Consider the following 20893-nt stretch of genomic DNA (forward strand, 5'->3'; position numbering starts at 1 on the left):
ATCACAGGTGTTCTTTAAAAGCAAATGTTTTCTCTACCTGGTAGTGGAAGGGAAAGCCAGGGATAAAGTGTGAGAAGGATTCAATTCATGGCTGCTGTTTCAAGATGGAGGGAGCTAGGTGAGAAGGAATACAGGCAGCCTCTAGGAGTAGACAGTGGGCCCTGACTAGCAGCCAACAAAACCTCAGATGGAGATACATTGGTTAGATTACTCCTTTCTGCCCATGGATGCCACCAAGTAAGCATCGTTGAACTCTCCTCTCCCACTGCCACCATGTCTAAGTTAGAGTCTCCCAAAGAGTCTGAACAGCTGCAGAAGTTCTTCATCAGAGGTTTGAGCTTTGAAACAAACGGTGAGAGTCGGAGGAATTTTGAGCAATAAGGAATGCTTACGGTCCATGTGGTCATGAGAGATCCAAACACCGAGCGCACCAGAGGCTTTGGGTTTATCACGTATGCCACTGTGGAGGAGGTGAATGCAGCCATGAATGCAAGGCCACACAAGGTGGATGGAAGAATTGTGGAACTAAAGAGGGTTGTCTCAAGAGAAGATTCTCAAAGACCTGGTGCCCACTTAACTGTGAAAAAGATTTTTGTTGGTGGCATTAAAGAAGACACTGAAGAATATCATCTAAGAGATTATTTTGAACAGTATGGGAAAATTGAAGTGATTGAGATCATGACTGACTGAGGCAGTGGCAAAAAGAGAGGCTTTCCTTTTGTAACATTTGATGACCATGACTCTGTAGACAAGATGTCATTCAAAAATCCCATACTGTGAATGGCCACAACTGTGAAGTAAGGAAAGCCCTATCCAAGCAGGAGATGGCTAGTGCTTCATCCAACCAAAGAGGTCAGAGTGCTTCTGGAAATTTTGGTGGTAGTCATGGAGGTGGTTTTCGTGGGAATGACAATTTTGGTTGTGGAGGGAACTTCAGTGGGTGAGGTGGCTTAGGTGGTGGATATGGTGGCAGTGAGGATGGCTATAACAGATTTGGCATTGATGGAAGCAACTTTGGAGGTGGTGGAAGCTATATGATTTTGGCAATTATAACAATCAATCCTCAAATTTTGGACCCATGAAAAAGGAAATTTTGGAGGCAGAAACTGTGAGGTTCCATTCAAAATTTATTTGCAACCTGCTTGGGCACAGAAGCCAATGTCTCCACAAACCTTGGTGTAGTTGAACTGACAATTAATGGGTTGTGACTTGGAGTTCACCATTGAAAGGGTCACCCAAGCAAAGTCCTGGAGTTTATTTGGTTATTAATATGATTGTTGGCACATCCTATGCGATACATCTAAATTGAATTATGGTATCAGATAAAATTATAGATGGGATTAAAGCTTGTGTATCATCCATTATCCAGTGCAATCAATAAATAATTTAATATTCTTTTGAAATAAAAAAAGAAGACCTCAGATTTACCGCTACGTGGAACTGCGTTCTGTTAACAGCCTACATGAGCTTGAAAGTGGGATGCTTTCTTAGACCCTCCAGTTAAGAGCCCATCCCAGCCAAACCTTGACCTCAGAATTGTGGACCCTGACCATTGAACCCAAAAGCCCACCAGGGCTTTTGATCTATAGAACTGTAAGATAGTAAGTGGAAGTTGTTTTAAGCTGCTATACTTGGGGTAATTCGTTGTATAGTAGTAGAAAACTAATTCATATACTCTTCACTATTGATATTTCTTTTTTTAAAGATTTTATTTTTTTATTCATGATAGAGAGAAAGAGAGAGAGAGAGAGAGAGAGAGAGAGAGAGGCAGAGGGAGAAGCAGGCTCCCAATGGAGCAGGGGGCCTGATGCATGATTCGATCCCAGGAGCCCGGGATCATGACCTGAGCTGAAGGCAGATACTTAACTGACTGAGCCACCCAGGCGCCCAACTATTGATATTTCTTGTGTGTGTGTGTGTGTGTGTGTGTGTGTGTGTGTATATATATACATTTTTTTAAATTTTATTTCTTTCTTTCTAGAGAGGGAGAGAGGGAGCGGGAGGAGGGGTAAAAGCAAAGGGAAAGAGAAAATCTCAAGCAGACTCCACACTGAAAGCGGAGCCTGACATGGGGTTGATTCTCACGACCCTGAGATTATGACTTGAGGTGAAATCAAGAGCCAGATGCTTAACCAACTGAGCCTCCTAGGCACCCCTTAACTACTGATATTTCAAGATACACATTTGTGGGTATAAGATATGAATCTTAAAATGTCACTACTTAGACAACTGTCAGATACTAAAAGACTGAGTCAGGATTATCAATACTCTTTCTAGTCCTGAAGAGGACATCTCATGAAAGCAGGACTGTTGAACTAATTTCTAATATTCAAATGAGAGGGAAATCTAATTTTGGTAGTATTTTTAGTGCTCTTTTTTTCTGATTGGGTAGATGAGAAAACCTTTTTTTCTTTTTTCTTGATCTCTCCCTAGCCCTCAAGTTAGTAGACTCTGCTTTTGCAAATTGAAATAAAACATTTTCTAGATGGTAATTTATTCTCCCTGAGGCTTCAGAATTCAGGAACAAATACTTTCCTGAGTCTTTTAGCTTTTTTTATGGCAATGATAATTAACTGTACCAGCTCAATACCAGAATCTGTCCTCCTTTTTACCAGGACACAATTAGATAAATTGATTATGCAGCCAAGACCATACCTGGAAGTATCATACTGTATGAGAATAAATCTCATTTCATCAGGTCTGACAAGCTCACCATGAAGGAATAAAGATTGTACTTCACTGGTGAAACCAATGCCCATAAAACAGTCCCAGAAAATTGGCCTGATATGTGTTCCAGAGCTTACAGGCTGTAAATAACATCACTCCTTGGCAGCCCAGAAAACTCTTTGTATTTTCAGGACCTTTAGGAGAGAAGAATCTACCCAAATTTATAGATTCTACTGGTAAACTTTGTTGAGATGAATTTCTGAGATTTAGTTTCTTGGTCTCAGAACAAAACAGCCAATAAGAACAATTCAAAAACTATATCTGGAATAATAGAGGTTATTGAAAATGCAATCTGAGATTCTTTATGAAATTTATACAGAAGTTAATTTCCTGTCATGGGTAGTTGTTCACCACTACCTATGGCTCTAGATGAGCTCACCTCAGAAAGGAGGCTTTTGTGGTTAATTAACACCTCCTGCTACACCCACATGTCAAGATAAAATGAGACCAGCCTTTTCTTGTCTTCAAGAATAATCTTTGGGGATTATTTGTTTGGTGTTTGTTTGTATATTTGTGAGTCCAAGTGAATTGGAAAATATTTTATGCCCACTGGAGAGAATGCCTATTTTGATCAGTACTAGTAATTTTGGGTATTTCCGCCACTGGAACCAGATTTAACATCCTGTTTCCCTAATTTATAAGCTAAATAAAGTTTTGGCACATGTTGACTCTACATTTGTATTAGAGTAATGTTTTCAGCTTTTTCAAAATGACACATTATAAAAAATATAATTAAATCCACTTTAGGTTTCATACCTAATTTTTCATAATTTTATTGTGATTGATAATATTTAACTTTGGAATTTTACTCTGACATGAAGATTGCCTAACTTTTCTTTTTAAAACATTAACTTTTAAAATCTTAAAGGAAACACTGTTGTGACTTAATAATTACCTTGCTCTTGGTCCTAGAAATTTCTGTGATGTTAAATGAGAGTAAAAGATTATATTTTTCTTAATCAACTGGTTAATTTAGATTATCACTTTATTTGAGCCTAAAAATCATCATATCTGTTTCTTGGTAATTTATTGTTTCCTTGCTGTCTTAAGTTTGCAACAGTATTTTCCAATCAATAAATTCATTGATAACTTTGATATTTACATTCACTTATAGTCATTTTTACATTAAAGAAACCTGAGAGATCATGCTTTTTGAAGTATGATGTGCTGCTATTTAGGAGTAACTGTAATTGGGTAAATGAGAGCTGGCACTAGAGAAAGAGGGGTAAATGTCAATGTTGAGTACAGAATGTGATCATTAGGAGCACTAGATAGTGATATTAGCAGTAAAAAAAGCTTTTTAAAAATTTTTTCACACTATTTTTTGTAAATTTTACATAGGAAAAAACAATAACATATTTATATTTCTTGCTTTATTTTTAGTTTTCTTATAGAATGTCTTTCATTTTGATGTACACGTTAAAACCAGTAATAGTATTTTAAATGACTTGAAGACCTAGATCAAATTGTACTTTGTCAAATGATATGTCAATTGTTCTTACCTGTCTTATCCTGGAGAGAGAGATTTTATAAGATGGCTAGAATAGTTGGTCTTGATTAATCAAAAAGTCTTCATGACCATCAATTTTCCCCAGTAAGTCTTAGACACTCATCTATAATTTAAGTAATTCCTATGGCATTAGCTTAATTGCTTAGCCAAGAAACTCTTCTAGTCAGTTACAACAAAAACAACAACAGGATGTAACTCCTTATTTTTATTTCAAAAGTAGCAATTAAATTCAGCGAATGACAGGTTAAATTATTTTATTACATGATCAATGCAAAAGCTGAGACACTGTTACAGATGACATTGAACTAGTATTTCCCAGATGAACATAGAGTTAAAGTAAGAAATTTCCAGCAAGTAAAAATAAAGTATTTTACATCACTTTCAAAGAAAATATTTTCGCTCAGAAATATTATGTTTATTAAGGGATATCCTGATTTATTCTTTTTACCTGAGGTCACAAGACTATATATTTGGTTAGTGTTCCATTTGGAAAGACTTTAGGGTGTCAGTTCCTACTTTGGATATTGGTTGACTACATGATGAATATGGAGGAAAGTGTGTCCTGAATTTCCTCGGAACCATGGGATAAGAAAGTTGACTAAACTATGTAGTTATCTTTTTTCTACATACATATTTTTGTATTTGATGCAGTCCTAATTATGTTGAGAGCCAACTTTTCCATTGTTATAAAGGTTTATTTTTCCTGTCTACAAAAGTTTTCTCAGAAGGATAGACTAAAGAGCCTGGACAGAGTTGAAATTCTATCCTGTCGTGTAATGGTCAGTGTGAAGTAACAAGTGAAAAATTGATTAAGTTGGTTTCAGATTGGCCATAGTATTTTAATTCAGGACTGGTTAGGGAGGTAAGGGATGATGTATTTGCTATGGTTATAGGTCTGTCATTATTATACAGACATGCAAAGAATGTGTGGGACTTTTAATTATCTATAACTGATAAAATTGTCCTGAGCCCTCAGTTCACTCTCAGGAGTAATTGTGGTAGGAATCAGTTTGCCAATTCAATGAATATCATTTTCTTTCAGGTTACACAATTCCTTTCTAGTTAAAAATAATTTGATTAGGTAACCATTTAGTCAATTAAAAAAACCCACTCTTTATCTGGACTATTTGTCTTGTGCCTGCCCTCTTCATAAGAGGGAATCTGGATGAGGGGAAAATTTAGGATCCTCATTGGTGGGGTGGAGTGCCTCATGATGGTTTTTGTGTTGGTCTGACTCTTGGATTTATAGTGGTTGATACTGATATCCACTGACTTGTGCTCAATCTGGTCCAGTCCATGAGTGTCTTGCTAATGTTCATCATTGAAATCTATGGCTAAGAAATTATGGTTTGTTTATCTTGACTAAGTCAGAACCTAATTGTTTCCCCCAATTATGTACTATCTTGATCCTCGATGGCACTACAGATCCCCTTTTTCTTCTGGGTGTGTCTCCCACACCCATGTGTGAGTCTCCCACATGCTTTCTAGTTCTTCTGGTCTGCCTGCACTGAAGTTTTTTATTCTAGGAGTGCTTCGATTTCCTCGTTGTAACCACTTTTTAAACGACTTCCCTCCAGTACCTGAGCACTGTTACAACTCTCCTCTCCCTGCCCCAGTATCAGTGTGATGATGGTCTCAGGGTACCCAGTGGGAGATTAATATCCCACCTCCTGTGATGTTAACCCTGAGAGGTATAGGCAGATAACACACATCCAAGGGGTTGTTTTCTCCGGCTCTCTTCCTTACCAATTTCACCTTTCCTGGAAGAGAAAAGCTTTCCGCTCCTTCCTTTCTGGAAGAAATTTGCTGATGCCAGATCATAGATTTCCTCTTCCCTGTGGTCTATAATAAAATCTTGCCAACTGGCTTATGCAAACTTGTTCTTAATATATTAATGGGAGCTAAAGAAATTTGGAAAGTATTTTGTTTCTTAACAAATTTTGATACTCAGGCCTATTAATTAGCTGAAAAATTACACTTTGGTTCTCAAAAGCTGAACATTTTCTTGTTTTTGGATTCCTACTGTAATCCTCGTAACTATTCTGGAGGTGAATGGATGCCTCCAAAATCATTTGTTTATTCTTCCATACAGCAAAAAAATTATTGAGCATATGTTATGTGCTCAGCAGTTTCAGGTGCATATGCTAGTGGGGGGGTGAACAGTAAACGACAGAGATAAGGAAGGCATTAGAAAGTGATAAATGCTATGGAGAAGAATGAAGCAGAGAAGGACAAGTAGAAGTGTTGGGTGGGGAAGTTGTGCTATTTTCCGTAGTGGGGGAAAGGTCTCATTGAGAAAGTGACTCCTGAGAAAAATCTGAAGGAATTGAAGGAGTTAGTCTTCTGATATCTGGGGAAAAATGGCAAGGTCAAGGGCTTAAAAGCAGGTAGTGTGTCTGCTTGGAACAAGAAAGTGGTAGAAGATGAGGTCAGAGAGGTAACAGGCTGTTAGAACATATAAGGCCTTGTTAACAGAGTTGGACTTTGATTTTTACTCAGGGTGGGTCAGGAAGCCATTGGAGGCTTTTAAGTGAGGAATGACATATGAAGCAAGTTTTTAACAGTCTTTAGGAAAGTAAGCAAGAAAAAGAGGTGATGATTGGAAGTTATTGCAGCAATACAGATGAAGGATGATGGTGGCTTAAACCAAGCCTCTGTCTGTGAAGAAGTGGCTAAATTCTGGCTACATTTTGAAATTAGAAACATCGAATTTGATTACAAACCAGATATAGAAAGTAAAAGAAAGAAAAGAATCAAGAATGACACTAAGAATTTGGCACTGAAAACTTGAAAAATGGAATTGTACTCAATTAAAAGTAAAATGAGCACATTTGAAGTAAGGGGGGGTGGGTATCCGGAACTTAATTTTGGACATGATATGTTTGAAATGTCTATTAGACATCCATGTGAATATGTCGAGTCGTCAGCAGTTAGATCTATAGGTCGGGCGTCCAAGGGAGGAGCTGGGTTGGATCTGTACATTCTCTACATCATTACCACACAGTCTTTCTTACCTAAAAGTAATAAAAGCTTGCTTTACTTGAGTGGAAAGAAACAAAAACAGTACATTGAAATAAGTTAATGGAATGCCTGAAAACCAAACCAAAAGTTCTAACTTAATCGTAGATTTTAAAAAACACTTTAAAGCTCTCTCCAACTAGAGATGTTGAAGTTAAAAGATTAGAGAAGGAACTTATTCAACAGTTCTTAAAAATGGACAGTATTCAGGTTATTTTTAAGTTTCAGTTATCTGCGTGACTTGTTCCTTCACCTTCTTCAAGTCATTGCTCAATTAGTTTCCCTCTTAATGAGGCAAGGCTGACCACTGTATTTAGATTTCAGCCTAATTCTTCTACCATCCTCATTTCAAATCTCCTTAAACTGCCTTATTTATTTTCTGTTTATCAATAGCATTTGTCACTTCCTTAATATTATGTGATTTACTTATGTTTGTTTATTGTTACATTGTTTAGCTTGTATATAGCTTTCAATCCTGCCTGCCTCACCTATGATTCCAGTTTTGGCAGAGGTCACTGGTTCCCTGAGGGCTTTGACCAGCTTCAAGCGGTTGCAGCCTGACTCAGGCATGCTGTAAATTACCTCAGACTCGCATCTTAAATTCCTGTCTTAGGGCTTCTCTGACAGTGCAGACTGCCTTTGGGAAACTGCTGGGTACAAAATTAGTCTAACCTGAATGTGGGCGGACTTGATCCTGCAGGGCTATTCTTGGCCACAGGCGGTGGGCATTTTATTCCCTCAGGCAGATGTTCCTGGATACTTTTTTACAAAGTATCCCATGGGTTATAGAACAAGAGAGTGGCAGCCAACTTACTGCGTCCAATAATTGATTCTTTCACCATCCTTCTTTTATTCCCCCTGTCCCTAACTTTTGTCCACTGAGATCATATTTCTAAATTATCAACTTATACTTACATTAGTCTTGGTCACAGGCTCTACTTTATGGAGAATTCAGGCACAATTTTTTTTTTCATTCTACCACTTTGGCTGCCCAAAGGCAGCTGATAATCCTAAGCATCCAGAAGATTGTCTGGCATCTGACAGGCTCTCAACAGATATGTACTAAATTGAATTGAAAGTAATTTGGTTCTTTAATTACTAAATCAGGTAAGGATTAAGAATTTGTGATTTTTTTAAAAAGAATTTTATTTATCCATTTATCAGAGAGAGAGAGAGAGAAAGAGCATAAGCAGTGGAAGAGGCAGGCAGAAGCAGACTCCCTGCTGAGCAAGGAGCCCGCCATGGGACTCAGTCCTAGGACGCTGGGATCATGACCTGAGCCGAAGACAGACACCCAACTGACTGAGCCACCCAGGTGTCCCGGGAATTTGTGATTTCCGTGTCAACGTGAAACTATCAAAATGGTAACATTACCTAATAGTCACTGAACTAGACCATAGGAGAGTTCAAATAGGTATGGCAATAGAGAGTAGGTGTTAAAGGACCTCTATTTGGGAGGCATATTGTTTGGGATGTGTGTTACCTGCTATATGTGTAAATTTGAAAAATTCTTTAACCTCTCTGTATTGTAATTGCCTCATCTCTAAAATGGGGGTAATTATCTCCAGTTCAAAAGGTTGTGAAAATTAAATGAATTAATATATAGAGAACAGGGGTGCCTGGGTGGGTGGCTTAGTTGGTTTAGTGGCTGAATCTTGATTTTGATTTCGGTTCAGGTCATGATCCTATGGTCTTGGGATTGAGCCTGCTTTGGGCTCCGTGCTGCATGGGGAGTCTGCTTAAGAATTTGCTCTCTCCCCTTCTCTCTTCCCCTCCCCCTACTTGCACACTGTCTCTCTCTAAAATAAATAAATCAATCTTAATATATATATATGTAGAACATACATGCCATGAAGTAACATGTTTGAATATATATAACATACTTGTTTGCAATTATCATTATTGTTGTTGCTGTTGTTATTGATTTCCACCACACATATTATGGAAACCCAGCATCAAATGAAAATAAGTGGACATTCCCCGACTTTCAGGTAAATCTAGCCAAAGTTTTCTCATCATTTTCTTACATTTTGCTTGTTTTTAGTTACAATTAGTATTTAATAAACATTTTATTAATATAGAAATATATAAAGTTCCACAATATGTTTCATTGCTACAGCCCTACTAAAGTTCCATTTTATTCAAGTATAGCTTCATTTGTTTGCTAATAATATCAACCCAATTTATAAGTGAATTAACCAATTCATGATAAATATTATCATTATAATAAATATTATATACTAATCTATCCTTGGGCCCCAATTCAGGGTTCAGACAACTTACTTTGCCACCATGAAGCTTATGGACAGAACATCAAACGAAATCTCAGGATCCTGAAATTTTATCATTTGTGAAATAGCGATTGCCATGTCTACCCCATCATGTTTGAGGGAGAATTAAATGTCATAATGTTCATGAAGGGGCCTGGCACAGGCTCTGGCATGTAGTTGAAGATCAATGGCACTAATTGAAATCAATGCTAATTGGAATAGCACTAATTAGAATCCCGTCCATACCCCATACTTCTCTGAGCTTGTTGCTGTGATTTTCTTATGAAGATTCAATCACAAAGTTTTAGCCTGACAAATGTCTCATTAGTACTTGGTGAACAGAACTCACTTTCATGAAAATAAATGTTCCAGAGATGGGTGTTAGAGATTGAAACCTTTGCATTCACCATAAAAGTACCAGTTACAGAGTTATTTCAGCTGCATTTCAATTTGTAATTTAATTTAGTAAGTCACAATGAGAATTACTAAAAAGCAACCTAATCTGAGTTCTTTAAATTCTTTTAACTTGGCATTATATACTGAGCAAATGGATTTATTAAGAAAGCTGCTTGTAAGGCATGATACCTTGATTCAGATACTAACCTGTGATTTACAAAGCTTAAACATAATACATACTGAGTGTGATTTTTAAGGTAATAAAGATAAGGTAATAAATGGAACAATAGACTTTGTGTTAAAAAATTAATCTCTAACTGGATGACCTTGACTTAATCTTTACTTTTTAATTCTATAAAAAAGTGGCTATGGGGATGTAAAAGGAGATTATAATAGACATCTATTTCTTGACTGGTGTTTTTGCCAAAAAATTCTGCAAGGAAGGTCTTACATACAGTCAAGACATTATTACTTTAGGAGTTGGGAACCTCGAGTGAGATTCAAAGTAACAGAGTACTTCCATGCATATGAAGGAGGAAAGAGGACTGCATAGTTTTACTGCAGACAGCTGCCAACTTGAAGATGTGCTACAAACAATCTTTTTCTATTATAAGGCGATTTATGAATATCATCATATACCCAGCTTAGTGCTTTTACTACTTTTAGGTTAAGTGGGATCTGTAACCTCACATGTAATAAAATTCAAGAAGATGAGAAAAACATGACTTCCAATCATTCAGCCCTCTAATATGAATTTATTTACAATCACTTTGACTCCTGAAACTAGCTAGTCCTAATCACAAGTGAGATAATTTAGCATAATCAAATTGTACCTTTTTACATCAGTGCTGATTAAGTGCCTGAGGCAGACCAAGTACCAAATTAAATACTCCAGTGACTTCATTTAAGGAGAAATGATTATCTCCAAAGTAAACCAAAATACTAGAAAAAAGAAAACACATAACGTGTTTCAAAGAGGTTTCTGAAGTTTGAAACAAACTAGCATATTACTTGAAATAATACTGAATAATTACTGAAAAGATTTGTGTCTGTATAAAAGCTTTCACTAAAAGCATTTTCAGAATAATTCTTCAAAAATATGATCCTAGAATCAAATTATCCCTTTCTGCAAACTTAAGAATGTATTTAGATGATTTAAGGCTACAAGTTAAAATCTAAATGACCCCAAATCCCAGAAACAGAGATGAAAGTACTGTATTAAGTCTAAACTGTTTGAGATGATCATTTTTCAAAGGTGTTTCCTGCCCAGTTTTAAACGCCAGGTGCCAAAAATGATAAGCAAACAATTCTGTCAATAGACCACTTATGTTCCTTGCTCTGTTCTTCTCCAAGTGACAAAGTGCCTTGATTCCAGCAGCGATTCCCCCGTCTGCTTTCGCCTTGGGTTTCCATTGTGACCATTAACTGCTGAAACTGAGCCCAGAGCCCTTGATCACAAGATCTGAACATTGCAAGGGATCCTAAAGAGGTAAATTAACTCATCCCTCTGCCTCTAGGAAAGGAAAACTGTGCCCAGATACTTCCAGAGGAATAATTTTGCATCCTAATGAGAGTGAAAGACTAAGTAGTGGGAATTTCCTTCAGAAACTTGTTTGCGTACTTTTGGACTATTTCTATGCTAATGCCATTGCAACAGCAAGTAAATGTTCTAAAGTGTACAGGGGCGGTGCCTCCCCGCACAGCCAGATTAGCACATGACTCGGCTTAGGCATCTAGCTGTTACAGATTCATTAATTTGCCTGAGAAAATTCCTTTTATGGATTAAACAACCCCTTGCAATATCACCATTTTTATACATCTTATTTTACATGACTAAATCTTTCTACTCTCAGTATTTTTCCATCTCTCCCCTCCCTTCAACTTCCCTCTCCATTCTTTTAATTGGTCCTCTTTCTCCCTGGCCTCCTTTCTACACCCTCCACCCTGGGTAACGACACCACTAAGCTTGAAGTTTTAGCTCATTACCTTGGCACCATCTTTTCCCTGACCTTTTCTATTCTGTTGGATGCCAAGTTCTGTAATTAATGCTTTAAAAGTGACTCCTGAATCAGTCCCTCTTTTCCATTCTGTTGCTGCTATCTCACTTCAGGCTCTTATTATGTTTGGCTTGGATATAAATTAATTTCCTTACTCTTCTCCTTGCTTTGGTTTCTCGCCAGCTCCCAACTACATTGTATGCATTGCTGTCAAAGTGGTCAGCATGAAGCACAGCTTGCACTTAATCCTGCGTTGAAACCTTCACTGCTTCCACATTATCCACCAAGGCATCCAAACCCCTTGACCTGGCTCTTATACCCCTGTTCCCCCCCCACTGCCAACACTCAGCTTATGACCCAGTTCCAACCTAACTTTCAAGTGTTACCATTCACTTTTTCCCTTACATGTGGGTGACAGTCTTCCTGAACTATATAAAATTTCCTGAACACCCTTTAAACTTTCTTATATATTTTTCTTCTAATTCCATGTTTTTGCACTCTTGTTTCTTCATCTAAAATTTTATTCTTCCAATATTTACCTATTGAAACCTGACTTCTCCTTCAATTCCTAACCAACCAACCGACAAACCGATTAACCAAACAATAACAGTGGCTACACTTTATCATACTCTCCTAACTTATCAGGACTATATTGAACATCCTGAATACATAGTCCCTGATCCCCTCCCAAACACGTGCTAGGAGATATTAATAATATCTGTAAAGAAACAGCCATGCAGAAATGTTAGTGATTTTTATCCTACGCTGCTGCATAGTTAATGAGTGGGATGTTGGCACATCCGAGTAGTTACCAACTTAATATTCATTCTTCCTTTTTTTCTGTGGCAAAACCCTGATTTTTATTTTTTTGGAAGGGGTATTGACAGTGTAATCCGCTAAAATAAGAAGAAAACAAGAAGTACATACCTCAATCTTCTTAATAACAAGGGGCAAACTTTTTTTTTTCTTTTCTTCTTTTTTTTTTTTTTAGAGAGAGAGTGAGAGAAAGAGAGCGAGCGAGTGAGAGAGAGCAGGGCAGGGGGGAGGGCCAGAAGCAGAGGGAAAGAGACAATCTTAAGCAGGCTCTGCCCCCAGCGTGGAGCCCAATGTGGAACTCAATCTCATGACCCTGAGATCATGACCTGAGCCAAAATCAAGAGTCGGATGGTTAACTGAATGAACAACTCAGGTGTCCCAAGGACTTAAGTCTTTCCACATACTTCTGGCCAAGGAGACCTAAATGATAGTCTGCGAGGGGTTTTGGCAACATTTTCTTGTCTCTTCCATGGCTCATTCTTTCTCCTTATCCTTTAGAAAGCAGGGCTGAGGTGCCTGGGAAACCAGAATCATCTTGTAACTATCAGGGTGAGAGTCGGAACACTAGGAAGGTAGAGCAGAAAGACGAAAGAGCCTGGGATACTGATAGCTCTGAGAGCCATTGCAAGGACACCAGTCCAGAAATTCTTGTTGGATAAAAAGATGAGAGTTTAATTCAGTTAACTTACACATTGGGTTTTTGGTTGTTTATACCTGAGCACAATTTCCAACTGGTGCATGATGGAAATGTGTTTCACACCTATATTGTGTCTCCTGGATTCTTCTTTGGATTACATCATCACTGGCCCTGTCATGCCGCATATTAAACCTTACCCGAATCTCCAGCTCAGAAATAAAATTTTCTGCCTTCTGTATGCCCATTAAATTCTGAGCTACTTTTAAGGTCTTTATTATTTCCTCTTTTTCTTTGGAATTTTTAATGTAGATTGTAAATTTCTCAAAAGCACAGTCTATAACTTCCTTCCTTATACATAAGAAACACTGAATCAATGTTTACTGTGTGGATTAAAATCTATAAAACTCACCATATAGTTTTCTGTTGCCTGAGTTTCCTATTAATTAGTTTTAATCTTCTTTAAATTTGATATAGACATAAATGCAATCCACACCACACTGATTTTAGCTCCCACTGATTCTGTCAGGAACCAGCATCCTCAGCTCTTCCTGAATTTCTGTTTATTGCTGCAGGGGTCTGTAGAAACAAGCCCACCTCCATATGGTTCTGCTAGGCCTCCTCATTTCCCCCCTGAGCTACTGCTTCTGATGCTGCTGATACTACCACTCTGCCCATTCCAGACTTGGGAGAGGAAATGCTGCATTCACTACCTTTTCAGTCCAGACTGAGACACAGATCTTTTTCTAATTACTCATTGCACAGCTGAGATCAGGGTATGCCTTAAAAAAAAAAAAAAAAAAAGGCAGCAAAAGAAGAGGGAATGATGCAATGGAACGAAAACACAGAAAATATTTACAACTATCCTAGGCCCAGGCCCACTGGCTTCCAGCTTTATTTTCTTGGCTGCCACATGACCCCGGGCAGTTCACCCCCACCACCAGAATTTCCACAGCTCTCTATGGCTGAGAGTCCACATTGACCACCAGCCCTAGAAAAAGGCTAAGTATTTGTTTCCTCACCCCATTGTAAGGCATCCTTCCCCCAGGCTTCATTTCCTCATTTCCCATGATTGATAACAGCAATATTAATTTCTTTTAAGGGACATTCTGGTCCCATCCCTAGTAAGCCTGTGGCCCTGACTAGTCTATCACTCAAAGTTGGTTTGATTTGAGTTATTCTGATATCCACAGAAACTTTGCTATGTGAATACAAAACCTGATTGTAGTCTGAGTATAGCATATAGACTACATCTGGAATATGGCACATCATAATTGGTTTCCAATAGCTGATGAATTTTCTGAGTGATACTCTAACATTGTCATTGTTGGTTTTGTTAGTTGCTGGTGACACTAGGATAGTGTCAATAACTTTCACAAATAACAATATAAATTTTAAAATGTGGTGGTGAAGTCTTGATTGCAAGTGGTTTAAAAAGCTAAGAAGTGAGTATAGATAAATTCTCCCCATTTTGTGGAGAAGGAAATAATTAGGTATCAGGAATGGGGTTGGAACTTGAGGGAATGTTAGGGACCAGGTTTATTGAAATAAAGAAATATGAAGGATGAGGAGGGCAGAAAGGAGGAGAAGTGAAATGAAAGGGACAAAGGAGAAAGGGAAGGAAAGAAGAAGCAAGAGATGAAAAGAGAAAGATCTTTCCAATAGAAAATATGATTAATTATGCTGGTTGGTTCATAATTTTGTAATACTTTTTGATCATTTATTATCAGTTTCAAACTGAGAGAACCTTGATAACATATTCTTTTATTTTTTTAATTTTAATTTTAACTGTTTTCGAAGTTTTTGTTTATTTATTTGAGCGAGAGAGAGCACCGGCTGGGCGGAGACGCAGAGGGAGAGGGAGAAGCAGACTCCCCGCTGAGCAGGGAGCCTAATGTGGGGCTAGATCCCAGGGTCCTGAGATCATGACCTAAGCCAAAGGTAGACACTTAACTGACTGAGCCACCAAGGCGCCACCCCCACCGCTTTTTCTTAAATTTAAATACAATTAGCCAACCTATAGTACATCATTAGTTTTAGATGTAGTGTTTAATAATTTATCAATTTCGTATAACACCCAGTACTCATCACATCACGAGCCCTCCTTAATGCCCATCACCCAGTTACCCCATCCCCCACCCACCTCCCCTCCAGCAACCCTCAATTTGTTTCCTATACTTAAGTTTCTCATTGTTTGTCTCCCTCTCTGATGACTTCCCATTCTGTTTTCCCTCCCTTTCCCTATGATCCTCTGTACTGTTTCTTATGTTCCACACATGAGTAAAACCGTATAATTGTCTTTCTCTGATTGACTTATTTTGCTCAGCATAATACCCTCCAGTTCCATCCATGTCAATGTAAATGGTAAGTATTCATCCTTTCTGATGGCTGAGTACTATTCCATTGTGTGTATATATATATATATATATATATATATATATATATATATATATATATATATATGCCACATCTTCTTTATCCATTCCTCTGTTGTTGGACATCTCAGCTCTTTCCACAGTTTGGCTAATGTGGACATTTCTGTTAAGAACATTGGGGTGCAGGTGCCCCTTCAGATCACTACATCTGTATCTTTGGAGTAAATACCTAGTAGTGAAATTGCTGGGTCATAGTGTAGCTCTATTTTTAATTTCTTGAGGAACCTCAATACTGTTTTCCAGAGTACCTGTACCAGCTTGCATTCCCACCGATCACGTAAGAGTGTTCCCCTTTCTCCACATCCTTGATTTGATAACATATTCTGATTTTAAACTATTGTAGTAGAAAGTTGTAGGGGCGCCTGGGTAGCGCAGTCGTTAGGCGGCTGCCTTCGGCTCAGGGCGTGATCCTGGCGTTCCAGGATCGAGTCCCACATCGGGCTCCTCTGCTGGGAGCCTGCTTCTTCCTCTCCCACTCCCCCTGCTTGTGTTCCCTCTCTCGCTGGCTGTCTCTCTCTGTCAAAATAAATAAATAAAATCTTTAAAAAAAAAAAAGAAAGTTGTAAAACATATTATTATTTTAAATCTTTTAAAAAGTGGAACACTCCAAAATGTGGTCCGTGGGACTGAAGCTAATGCAACAAGAAGTTGTTGAGCTATTTGGCCTTGGAGTTCAGTCAATTAAGAGAGAGCTGCCAGCTCAGCTCTGCCTTACCAACAGGAGAGTGAGTTTGCTTCACTCTTCTCTGACCTCCAGCACAGAAGGCAGGCTGTCTGTAGCCTTTGTAAAATTAAGGAAGTTCTTCCCTTTGAGGGCAAGACCCCCATTTGCTATTTGATGTCTTCCTGGAATCCTAAGGTGATAGAAGAGCCATTAACAAGAAAGCAAGTAATGAAGATAAATTAAGGAATGCATTTTAATGAAGATTTTTATAAATGAATTCATAATGATTCTTGGCTGGCATATAGACTTTCTTGGTTGATTAAATGATCAATGTGATAAATTCTTTACATTCCCTCAAATTTGAAAATATTTTGTATTTTTGGAGGTAAGTTGTTTCAACTTGAGTGATTTTTGAACATTTAATTTATATATATTTTTTGAGGTCTTTGGAATATATCAGTTACCATGAAGAATATAATTGATTTGTAAGATTAAACTGAAGTCATGTGAGCAACATCCTGATATTATATGTGATGTACAGTGTTCATGGATAAAAAGAGAAAACTCAAGAGTATGTCTTTGAAGAGAAATTATTTAGGAATTAAGGTAGAATATGAAGTTGGAAGCCTCCGTCTGTGTTTTCTTGTTCCATGATAGCAGAAACTCCTGGATTACAAAGCCTACTTGTTCTTCTGTAGTAACTGCCTCCTGCTAGTTTCATTTAGCAGAAGAGGGGGTCAAATGATTCTTGATTAATAGATCCTCATTGCTCTCCTTCCCACCTTTTTCAAGCTTTGGTATCATAGAATTAATGTTAAATTGATATCTATGCTATCCTAAATAGCTCAGATCTAACAAGCTGAAATTTGGTTGGTTAAATGTAAATACTGCTTCTCCCTGTCATCCACCCCAAATATGACTGTGAGATGCACAGTAAATATAGGAGAGGTATATTTTAGTTTTTAAGTAATCTCTACACCTAATGTGGGTTTGCACTCACAACCCTGAGATTAAGAGTCTCATGCTCCACTGACTGAGCCAGCCAGGCATCCCAGCAGCCATATCTTTATAACAAAAGCTTAAACATCATTTAAAATTATTCCGAAAGCTCATGGTACATAAAGTATCTTGCCCAAATTTCCTGCCTCCAAAAGTTTATGTAATTCTGTGCATAGTGGGATCTGATCTTTGCCAATGTGTTCTACTTACTCACCTCCATGAATATTCTATCATTCAGCATCTAGCCAAGAAAACAGAAGCCATCCTCAATCTTTCAAATGGAGGGAATTAGTACAGGGAATTGATCACCCAGGTGATGGAAAACAGAGAAGCTAAACAAGGGTTGGTTAAGGCAACCCAGAGAAGCTCTAATCGCTCTTAGTCTGAAGGGACAACAGATGAATACGTGGTTACCAGAAACCAGAAGCTGAACTGAGGGTGGAGGTAGGACCATGATGAACAGTAATTGCTGGGGACAAGGGCTGAGGGATGCTACTAGCAAGAGCTGGAGCCATGGAGGAGACATGGGCATTGTCATATCCTTAGGACACAAGAAGAGAAGAAATACCCTCACTTCTCCCTGTAAGGAAAACTGTTAGGATAACAAAATCTTGATTGTGTCTTTCAAAGACTTTTGTGTTTTGATACTGAGGATAGGGATTAGCCATGAGCTAGCATGAATTTTGTTCAGTAGTGACAGTCTGCAAGGTCAGAGTCAGTAAATAGAAAGATTGGTTCATAGGAGATCAGATAATATTTATCAATGTGGTAAAGCCACTTTGTCTTTTTATCCTTTTTTTTACATTATAATGTAAAATGTAATGATTTTGTGCAAATTTTGAAAGACTTTTATTTATGCCCTCCCTCTTGTCACTCTGTAATATAGAGAATAGAAAGTTAATAATAGCTGTATTTATTTATACTTTCTATGTGCAAAACTCTTGTTGTAAGAGATTTACATGTATTAATGCTCTTAATTCTCAAAACAATCTCATGAGGTAAGTAGAACGATTAACCCATTTTATGGAAAAAGAATTTGAAACACAGAGAGGTTAGCTAAGGGCACACTTCTTACTATATATAGATGACATTGTTGTATTTTAGGGTACTTAGAAGTGGACTTTGTAATCAGCTATGCTATGTGATTATTTCCACAAAAAAGGTCCTCACATAAATTCTTCTAAAATGCAACACTGTTATCTTGTAGACATTGCCCACATACCAGCACCTTAAATCAAGCCACCATCCTCTCTTACCTATACCACTACGGTGGACTCTGGACTCATCTCATCCCTCCCATAATCATCCTCTTAAATCTATATTCTGCAGGGCAGCCAGAATAACATTTTAAAAACACAGTTCCTCTTCTCAAAGCCCTCCAGTGGTTGTCCATTGTTAGTTGTTAACATTACTTAAAAATACTGTACAATGGGTATTATTGAGCAGACATAATCCAGTGAATCTGAAGCGCTGTTGCTTTCCTGGTGTGACCAGGCAGCATTTACCTACCCATCTCCACTTCAAAGGACATTTTCTTTGCCTTTCTTATACTCAGAGGCCATGGGCAAGCTCTGTAAATGAGTCAGAAAAGTCATCCTGAAGTTATCCTCACCATCCACCTATGAGAAGTGTGCATTGATCCCTGGGCAGCAGAGTTTCAGAAAGTCTGGAGACTTGAGTGTTAGACTCAACTCATCCCTAGAGACCCCCTGAGGGCTTGTGAGTCTGCTGGAGCTTTTGGCAAAGTGACAGCCATTTTGTAATGTCTCTCAGTGGTGCTATTTGTTTTGGCCTTTCCTGGGTAAATTTGGTGTGCAGCCAGGGCAACAAAGGGCGCTCCCCAGACTAGAGCTGGAATAGGCAGCGAGGGTGAATCTCTAAGTAGTAGAGAGGAATGTAGGGCAAAGGAAACTGGCTAAGGACACAGACGAGCTAAAATTCACAACTTACTCGCTTATATTTGAACAAACAGCAAAAGCCAAAAGAATGCTACAATGGGCCTTCACACGCTGGGAGAAATGTTTAGTCCCTGGGGTTCTCTACATTTCATCCCTGTGGCAATGAACCATGCCAGGTTTTTAACCTAAGTGCTGCTCTTAACTAGCAAAATATCTTAGGTGTTTCATATTTATGACTAACGAATAAGAGACAGTATGAAAAGCTTGACACCATCTTTGGCCCATCTAGCTGCATTCATATTTCTGAGAAATAAGAAAGAAGATTAACTGGCATTGAAATATAAGGAATATTTAACTGGATGATAAATAAAGGGCATGACAAAATATCTTTGGCAAAAATTATGCTCTCATAGACTAGTTGCAGCTGTTCAAAATTACTAGACTAACTCAAGAAAAAGTTTTTGTTTTTCATTGCTTCATGAAGTTGGCAAAGGTGGGCTGTGCATGATGACTACAACTAGAATAATGTTATTACTAGTTGTCATATTTTAATCTAAATAAGTAGCCATAATTCTTCCCAAGACTTTATTGCTTATGATATATTAAGTCCTATGGGTTCTATAAAAGAACTTCGAAACCTTTCTGATTGCTTCAGACTTTATGCAGCCAAAATAATTACTGAAGACATTTCAGCCTGCATTTTTTTTTTCAATTCAGAGGTCATTCACACTGACTTTTCTTGCTTTGACTTCATGCAAGACATCATTAATCATATGTACTATTAAAATGTTAACTCTCCCTTCAAATACTTCATTACTGTGCATGTGTACTTAACTATATATTTTTAAATCTGAATCAATGAAAACTACCTCTTGGGTGAAGAAAAAACTCATTTGTTTTGTTGCACCTTGCATTGTAAGACATCACATTCAAGCACCTTGTAAATATTTTTCCCTCTTAAATCATTACCTGGAAAATAAGTTTGTCTCACTTTCTCCATAAAGCTAAAGTTGTAGAGGTCAAACTTTTTGTAAATGATACAAAAGAGTTTCCTCCATGAATAATCACAAGCTCATGCAATTGGAAGGGTCTTCAAGAAATGACCAGTTCTGCATGAAGCCAGATGTGTGCACTACATACTGACAGTTATTCTATCATTCAGATCCCCTGAGACAGACTATCCAGACCTTCTTGCTATGGTAGCCTGTCTCATATTAAATAATCTTTTTTCATTGTTTTTTGTTCTATGAAGCTTTATCTGATGCTGAATTTTTTAGTTATTTTTCATTCCAGTTAGTTAACCTACAGTGTTAGTTTCAAGTATATAATATATTAGTATATATATTAGTTTCCGTTCCATATATCACCTAGTGCTCATCACGACAAGTGCACTCCTCAATCCCCATCACCTGTTTAACCCACGTCTCCCACCCCACCCCCGGTAACCATCAGATTGTTTTCTATAACTAGGAATCTGTTTCTTGCTTTGTCTCTCTCTTATTTTTCTTGTGTTTGTTTGTTTTGTTTCT

General features: G+C 37.8%; 1 pseudogene; it reads left to right on the top strand.

Annotated features, from left to right (window-relative positions):
• Nucleotides 1–273: 273 nt before the first annotated feature.
• On the top strand, nt 274–1182 carry LOC123783240 (heterogeneous nuclear ribonucleoprotein A1 pseudogene; annotated as a pseudogene).
• Nucleotides 1183–20893: the final 19711 nt, after the last annotated feature.

The sequence above is a fragment of the Ursus americanus genome, chromosome 1, assembly GCF_024610735.1.
Source record: "Ursus americanus isolate L20-20 chromosome 1, mUrsAme1.1.p, whole genome shotgun sequence".
NCBI classification, from domain to species: domain Eukaryota; kingdom Metazoa; phylum Chordata; class Mammalia; order Carnivora; family Ursidae; genus Ursus; species Ursus americanus.